The 8,297-nt window shown below is 34.3% G+C and overlaps 1 pseudogene; it reads left to right on the top strand.

The window, feature by feature from the left end:
* The first annotated feature begins 800 nt into the window (after window positions 1-800).
* Window positions 801-2,249, top strand: LOC146945996 (CBL-interacting protein kinase 18-like; annotated as a pseudogene).
* The last annotated feature ends 6,048 nt before the right edge of the window (window positions 2,250-8,297 follow it).

Here is an 8,297-nt window from a genome sequence, read left to right as displayed (position 1 = left end):
GTCATAAGTCATAAGTCTGAGAAATTACATAGGTAAAAGCAACCCAACTATGGGGCATTAACAAGTCATAAGTCTTAAATAAAGATAAGCAAAAAGAAACCCAACTATGGGGCATAATTCAAAGAAGCGTAAATATTACAAATCCAAAAGCATATTTTAAGCTCCATGAAGCATCACTTCTTTGGAAATCCGGGGGGTTGGTATAAACTCTATGAATTTAGGTTGAGTCGAACCGGATAGACCATAGCTTGTATATGGAACTCTAATAATGCCAGCATCAGTTGGATGAGCTGGTGCAGGATCCCTCATTGGTGTTTACGTAGGCCTATTAGTTGAAAGAATCAGTCCTCTAAGACCATACCTCCTTGGTGCATCACCCTGAAATTGCAAATTCAATCAAATTAGTCCCTAAACTATGACATAATCAATCATATCAGTCCTTCAATTAATACACTAACTGGGAAATCGATCCTTAAAATTTAAGAGTCACACCTTTCCAACATTTGCAACAACATTTCCTGCAGTTTCTGCACCATTATTAGCCCTTGCAACTTGCACCATGTCTATAACATGATTATCAGTCGTCAATCGATTCAAGCAGATATTCAAATCACTTGCAAGACCTTCATACAACTTTAAGTACCACAATTTAGATACCTTGAAGTAGCCACTGCAATGTTTCACCATCTTCTCAATGTCCCACAAACACAACTCATCAAATCCATCTTTTCCCATATAAAGAATTCACCACGAACGTATTGCAGCCTCCGATACTCATCTCACTCTAAATCGCCACTGTGATGCAGTATTAGTGTGCTATTGTCTTCCATCCTACAGATTTTGGCAACATTAGTCTTAATTACATACAAAACAAAACAACTAAGTTAAATATTCAGCAATTTTAGAAACTGTTTTCAGAAACCCTAAAATACAAACCCTTTTCGGAAACTATTTTATTCAACCTGTAATTTCCATCATTACAAAGTTAAATGTTCATCAATTTTAGAAACAAACCAGAAAAAAAAATAAAATTTTTAAGTATTAACAAAACCCTAAAACGAATAATCAAAACAAGTGTCTCAAAAACGCAACAAACACAAACAAAGAACAAAGCAAGCATTAACGATCACAGAAACAAAACAAACAAAATGATTAAAACTTAAAACGAAAAAACAAAAAAAGGGACAAAAAAGGGTGAAAACGAACACAAAAACTTGATAAGCTAGAGGAAAGGCGTTACCTTTTACCACAAGAAGGGTGTCTACCATCGGAATTTGAAGCCTGAAAACTTGCTTTTAGACGAGAACGGTGTTCTTAAAATAGTTGATTTCGGGTTTAGCACATTCATAGAATCTCATCACTGCAACATGTTGCAAACAATGTGTAGAACTCCGATGTATGCAACTCCAGATGTTCTCCGTGGAAAAGGTTATTATGGAGAAAAAGCTGATGTTTGGTATTGCGGAGTAATCTTATATGTTCTTTTGGCCGGTTACTATCCATTTTATGATCAGAATTTAATGGAACTGTATCGGAAAATCCACAAGGGAGAATACAAATGTCCCCCTAGTTTTCAGTCGAGATACGCAGATTATTATCAAAGATTCTCAATCCCAACCCTGATAGTAGAATTTCTATTGCTAAAATAATGGAAAGTCGTTGGTTCAGAAAAGGATTACATTTGGAAAGTGTTCAAGTAGAAAGAGAGATTACAAATGTGGCTGCAAATGTTGAGTCTGATAAAGCTATTGTTGAAAATGAAATTACTATGGTTGAGCCAAATCAAGAATTGGTTTAACCAAAATATCTTAATGCTTTTCACATACTTTCTCTATCTGCAGGGCTCGATTTGTCTATCTTTTTTGCAAGTAATGATGATGATGAAATTGAAGACCAAGTTTACCTCCAAGAGCTCAGCCTCCTCTATCATATAAACAATGGAGGATATTGCGCACATGTTGAATATGAAGATAGTAAAGAATAATGGAGAGATGCTAAAGTTATAGAGACAGCAAGATAGTAGAAAAAGGCCACTTACCATTTCTACTGAAATATTTGAGTTTGCTCCATCTTTCTATTTTGTTGAGATAAAGAAGTACCATGGAGATGCATCAGAATACCAGAAGATATTGAAGGAACATATAATACCAGCTCTCAAAGACATTGTCTGGATTTGGCAAAGTGAGAAGAAACACAACATTAGCTGCAATTGTGGTAGCAATAGTATTTTTAAGGTACCTCAATTGTAATTGTGACCATATGACATAATCAATAGAACACGTACCTTGCAAATGACATCATCAAAACTCTTTTCTCTTTCTCTGTACATAGTCACTAAACCATGTCAAGGGATTGAAGCAATATTCAAATTAAAATAAATAATACATAATATTTATATATCAAAATAAAAGTTATCAACTCAAAATTCAATATAGCAAAAAATATGAAGGTGAATATATACAAATCACACAACTATTACCTTTTTAAAAAGATATCATCTTGATGCTACATATATATCCATATTTAATCAAAGAAGTCACACTCGTTGGAAATTATGTTGGTACCTATCAAAAAGAACAATAGATCTAAGCATATCATCATAGAAGGAGTAGAAATATAAGATAACATTGATGATTTTCATTCAATCATACCTTCTAATGATACGCCATGGATAAGTTTTGTTTTGACACATATAAATCTGTCAGGGAGAGAACAACAAAAAATTGGTTAGGAGAAAATAATTAAATAAACAATTAGATGACATCGATGACATGAAAAGATGAACGACGGAAGATTAACCTCATATGTATTGCTGGTCTGGTTAGAATGATGTCGTACGAAATCATCGTGTACTAATTGCATATCAGCATAACCTAAGCAGCGGCGCCGTTCCTCTCGACTTCTGTGAAAATGGTGAGCTCTACCATATTTATAAATAGCTAACTAGGTTAAATTTCTGTTCTGGACCGGTAAGAGACCCAATTTCTTAGGCCCAATAACAAATCAAGCTCAAATGCCACATTTGGCAGTTTACTCACCACACACCCCTTCCTCGCGAGGGGGTGCACAGAACAACCTAGACCTGTTCAAACAACCTGTAACGTTTCTTTACACACGTTCGCGCGAATATCTCTTTGGCGGTTACACTTCCCACGATTTCATAACCGCCGGGCACACATGTACTATTACAACGGCTCTGCATTCACTCACCTCTATATAATGGGGGTTCCTCGCAGTCCCCATGGTAGAATCTCTCTCACTTCTAAACCCCCATTTCTGACCTCTACTGACTTGAGTGTCGGAGTGTTTGCAGGTACATCAACCCCCCCCTCTTTGGCGGTTACACTTCCCACGATTTCATAACCGCCGGGCACACATGTACTATTACAACGGCTCTGCATTCACTCACCTCTATATAATGGGGGTTCCTCGCAGTCCCCATGGTATAATCTCTCTCACTTCTAAACCCCCATTTCTGACCTCTACTGACTTGAGTGTCGGAGTGTTTGCAGGTACACAACCCCCCCCCCCCCCTCTTTGGCGGTTACACTTCCCACGATTTCATAACGCCGGGCACACATGTACTATTACAACGGCTCTGCATTCACTCACCTCTATATAATGGGGGTTCCTCGCAGTCCCCATGGTAGAATCTCTCTCACTTTTAAACCCCCATTTCTGACCTCTACTGACTTGAGTGTCGGAGTGTTTGCAGCCGTTCCAGCACTCAGTTGTTGCATTTCCACCACCTTCAACCATTGCATTAAAGAAGCACCGGCAGTCAGCTTCTAATCAGGTACAATCAATTTCGATTAAGATTTTTATATTATATAAATCTTTAATAAATTTAGTGATGAAAAATATATATTTATAAATAGTCTCTTTAGAAAAAGAAAAATAAAATATTATTTTAAAAACATAAATAAAATACTGTACAATTTTTTTTCTTTAATCATATATGTGCCATTCATACATACATACATACAAAACGGAAAAAATATACTTGTGTGAGAGAGACTTTTCTAACCACTAGATTAAAATTAATGGTTAAGATTACAAGCTCGGGTTAAAATGCTTAGGTACATAAGATTCAACTCTATTTTGGATGAATGATTTTTACAAAAAACTAATCCAACCATATTTAATAATCATTTTTTTATATCAAAATTATAAATTGTTATTATTTGTTAATATTATATGGACATGACAAAATAATAAATTTGATGCAATATATGTGTGTAGATATATATAGGGAAATGCTACAATACACCCGTCTATTTTTATGAAGATGTGTGCACCTTTTTGTTTTGGACAATAATACTCCATTTTTTCTTTTTAAAAACAAGCCATGTTAAAGGTAAACTATGTAATTTAAAAAAAATATCAATGCTAATTTTTTATCCCAACCTTTTCCGTTGTGCTTTACGCCATCACCAAGAGATGAGGCCGAAGTTGCAGGTGCAGGAATTGCAAGGCAGCTTAGCATGATGAAAGCTTGTAGAACTCAACGGCTCATAGTCAACTTGTTCATTCATGGGTTGCAATTCTGTAGCAGTCGATTTTGATGTTGTTTCGAATTTTAATAGCACATGTAGTGGTGTCGTTAGGTAGGAGTGGGCATGGTTCGGTTCGGGATGAAAACTAAACTGAACCAAACTGAATTGTTTGCTAAATTCGAAAAAATTGAACCGAACTGAACCGAACTGTTTGCATATCTAACCGAATTGTTTTGAACTGAACCGAATTGTTTCGAACCGAACCGAAATCTTATTATTGGTGTTATACCCTAATTTTGGACCTAAAAATACTAGCTCAATTCTTCTTTTCTTGCATTTTAAGTCATTTGAAATTGTCTCTGATCAATTGCATCTTTCTCTGCATCTTATTTCAATATTGTTTGCAAAATTCACGAAAAAGGGTATTTTAGTCATTTCCTGTATCCAAACTCATTTTAGTCCTTAAAAAATTGTTTGAGTCTTTTCAATTGGTTTGAATAAGTCTTTATTTCAATTCCATGTCAAAATCCATTTCAAAAATTGCATTTGAAGTCATTTTGAGTCAGTTTAGCCCCTAGGGGCATTTTAGTCTTTTCATGTGTTAAAACTCTGCTTAATTTCCAAAAATTGTCTCTGGGTCTTTTCAATGTGCTTGTATAGATTTTTGCTTAAATTCCTTGTTAAAAATCATTTTAAAATTGCATCTGAATCATTTTAAGTCGTTTTGGTTCCTAGGGGCATTTTGGTCATTTCACACGAAATTTTGGCAGAGAGAGGTTACTTTGAAGTACCTCATTTAAGTAGTTGGTTCATTTTAGTCCTTTTTGTGTTTTTTATTTTGGTTTCACTTTAAGTTTTTTTCCAATTATCAATTTTAATTCATTTTTTAATATTAGTCCTCAAATTTTTAAAATTGCATTCAAGTCCTTTTTTGTTTCGAATTTTATTTTTAAGTCCTTTTTTTAACAATTGCAGAATAGTCCTATTTTTGTCCAGTTTATTTTTTAGTCCCTTTTTTTTTAGGTTATTTGCAGATTGGCCCTTTAATTTTCACAATTGTAGAAAGGCCCCAAGTCCAAATTTCAGTCCAAGTTCAGTCCAGAATACGTGGCAGACCCTCATTGGCCCATCAATAACACATGTCACCTATATAAAGGCCCAATCATCACAGTACCATTCAGATTTTGCCAACTCAACAAACACAAGTCCGTTTCTCTCTCATCTCCTCAGAGATCAAACACCAAAAAATTTCCAGAAATTGGTATGAACACCATGAATGTTCATCCCCAATTCCAACCCTAACCGAACTCAATTCACACCTAATCATCATCAATCCAGCACCAGAACACATCAATTCACAATAATTTCACGTTGATCCATCACAAAATAACCAAAAACTTAGAATCAAATCAAGAACAAACATTCAAACCCTAATTTCCAGAATCAAGAAGCAACAATCAATTGCGACAAATTTGAGCGTGGTTCTCAGAGATTCAACTGAATCATCATCATCGAAACCCAGCCACTGCAATTCAAGCACAGATCGTACGATCACAGTGAGAGGAGAGAAGAAGAAGGATCGAAAAGATTCGAATCAGAGAAGAAGAAGAGGAGGTTCACCGGTTCGTTTTTCAGTTCGCAACAACAAATCATTTACCAGAAACGTCAGAGAGGATTCACGAAGATTATCACCAGGTAAACTCATCAAATCTTCTCGTCTTTTCGTTGTAAATCATCATCGAAGACTTGTGAACGTAAATAAACGGTGAATCGAAGCAAGAACCTTGAAAACATTCGAAAAACATTGAAACTGAAACCCTAAAAATGCAATTCATGAAGATTCACCGTTTATTTGCGAAATCTGAGTTCAAATCCATGATCAGTGAAGAAGATAGAGTAGATTAGGGTTTCGTTTCAAAAGATTCGAAAAAGTTTTGAAAACCTAAGACCGAATAGTTCAATTGTAGATCTGCTCCGATTTATTCATCATCTTTGAAAACTAATTATGGATTTGAAAAGAGGAGAGAAATAGTTGTTTAAAAATGTAAAGAAAGTTCAGATCGGAGCAGAATTGGAGATCGGAGCAGAATTGCAGACTCTCTCTCTCTAGATTTCGTTTAGTGAGAGAAGGAGTGAGAGCAAATGAAGCTCAAACCGGTTCAGGCCTATATGTATGGCGATGAACCGGGTCGACCCATAGACCTGTCCACTGAGCCCAATAACCATTTTGACATGCCTATATGCTCTCCTGCTATGCACACCCCCCTGTTTCCTGTGTTTCTTGCTAAAAACTGCTATATACACCCCTGCATGCTTATTTTTGTAGTATAAAATTCCTAAAAAAAATTCTATATGTTCTTGATCATTTTCTTGGCATTTTTGTGATGTTGTTATGTGTTAAATCTTGATTAAAAATATGTGTGGTATTTTTTCTTGTTAATTGTTTACTATTTTTGTTAAAATTAGCGAAGTTTTATATGTTCTTGAGCTTAAAAATCCCTTAAAAATTCTAAAAAAATTCATGTATACTTCTTGTTATTTTTATGATGTTTCTATGCATTTTGTTTACTGAAAATTTTGTTAAAAAATATTATCACATTTTCTTGCATTATTTCTTGATTTTATGTGAAAAAACCTCTAAAAAAAATTGCTCAATTCCATTCTATGCTCTTGAAGATTGTTTGATATACATGTTATATGATTCTATAAATCTTTAGCTACTGTTTGTACATAATTTTGATGCTTGTGTGTGAATCTTGATTAGTTGCTTGGTTTACAAGTTACATTTGTGAATAAATAATGCAAATATGCCTAAGTTTACTTTGTAAATGTTAAGTTCATCATGTTGCCTTAATTCTCATTTTAAGACTTGATTCTAAGCCTTTGGAAAATGTATTAGAATGTGAGAATTTTAGGCAATAGGATTCTTGCATTTTGTGGGTAAATTTTAGCTATATTTTTGCATTTTTTTGGCTTTATTTTGTGAAGTTTTCTATGCTTTTATCTTGATATTTTACTTGCTTTATTTTCTTTGATATTACCCTATGCTACTAACATTTTCTTGTTTCATGTTTCGTACATCATAAGCATATTCTCCATCACACTTCCTCATCTCATTTCTCTACATTTCTTTTGCTTTTAATTCATTTATGTGGGATTAAGTTCTCACAAGGAAGTAGTGTGTATGTAGGTGAAGGATGTAATATGGACTATGGACTCTAATGATGTACACCGACACATGCACACACATCACATAGCTATTTTTAGATGTATGGCTAGGATATGCATGTTTAGATGTATGTATAGGGTTTGAATGCTTTAGATGTATGCTTAGGATTTGAAACTTAACAAAAAATCATTTTCCAAATAAACATGAACAATATCACCCAAATCATTTTCTAAATAAACCTTGGGATCAAAATCCCATTGTATTTTCCTTTCATTTTCTTAATCAAATTTCAATGAAAATTAATCATACTTGACCTATTTTTCAAAAATCACTAATCAAACCCCACTTTTTCTTAAATCTCATGCCTTTAAGGCCTCTCAATCTCCATTCTTCAAAACTCCAATTTTCAAATTTAAAATCAACAAATAAAAACAAAAAACATTTTTGGGAAGAGAAAGACGGTGGATTTGATACCTTAAAAGGGTACGTAGGCAAGGAACCAAAATTCCTTCAATTCAAATAAAATAAAAAAATTCAAACACATTCTTCTCCCTCCAATTCTTGACTTAGTAAACTCTTAGGTGTAAATATCATTTTCCAAATAGCATTTAAAAATAAAGCGCGCGCGTAGA

The sequence above is a fragment of the Medicago sativa genome, chromosome 2, assembly GCF_051527215.1.
Source record: "Medicago sativa cultivar Bolivia chromosome 2, Bolivia_mono, whole genome shotgun sequence".
NCBI classification, from domain to species: Eukaryota; Viridiplantae; Streptophyta; class Magnoliopsida; order Fabales; family Fabaceae; genus Medicago; species Medicago sativa.
The sequence above is the reverse complement of the archived record's forward strand: the minus strand, read 5'-3'. Positions and strand labels throughout refer to the sequence as shown.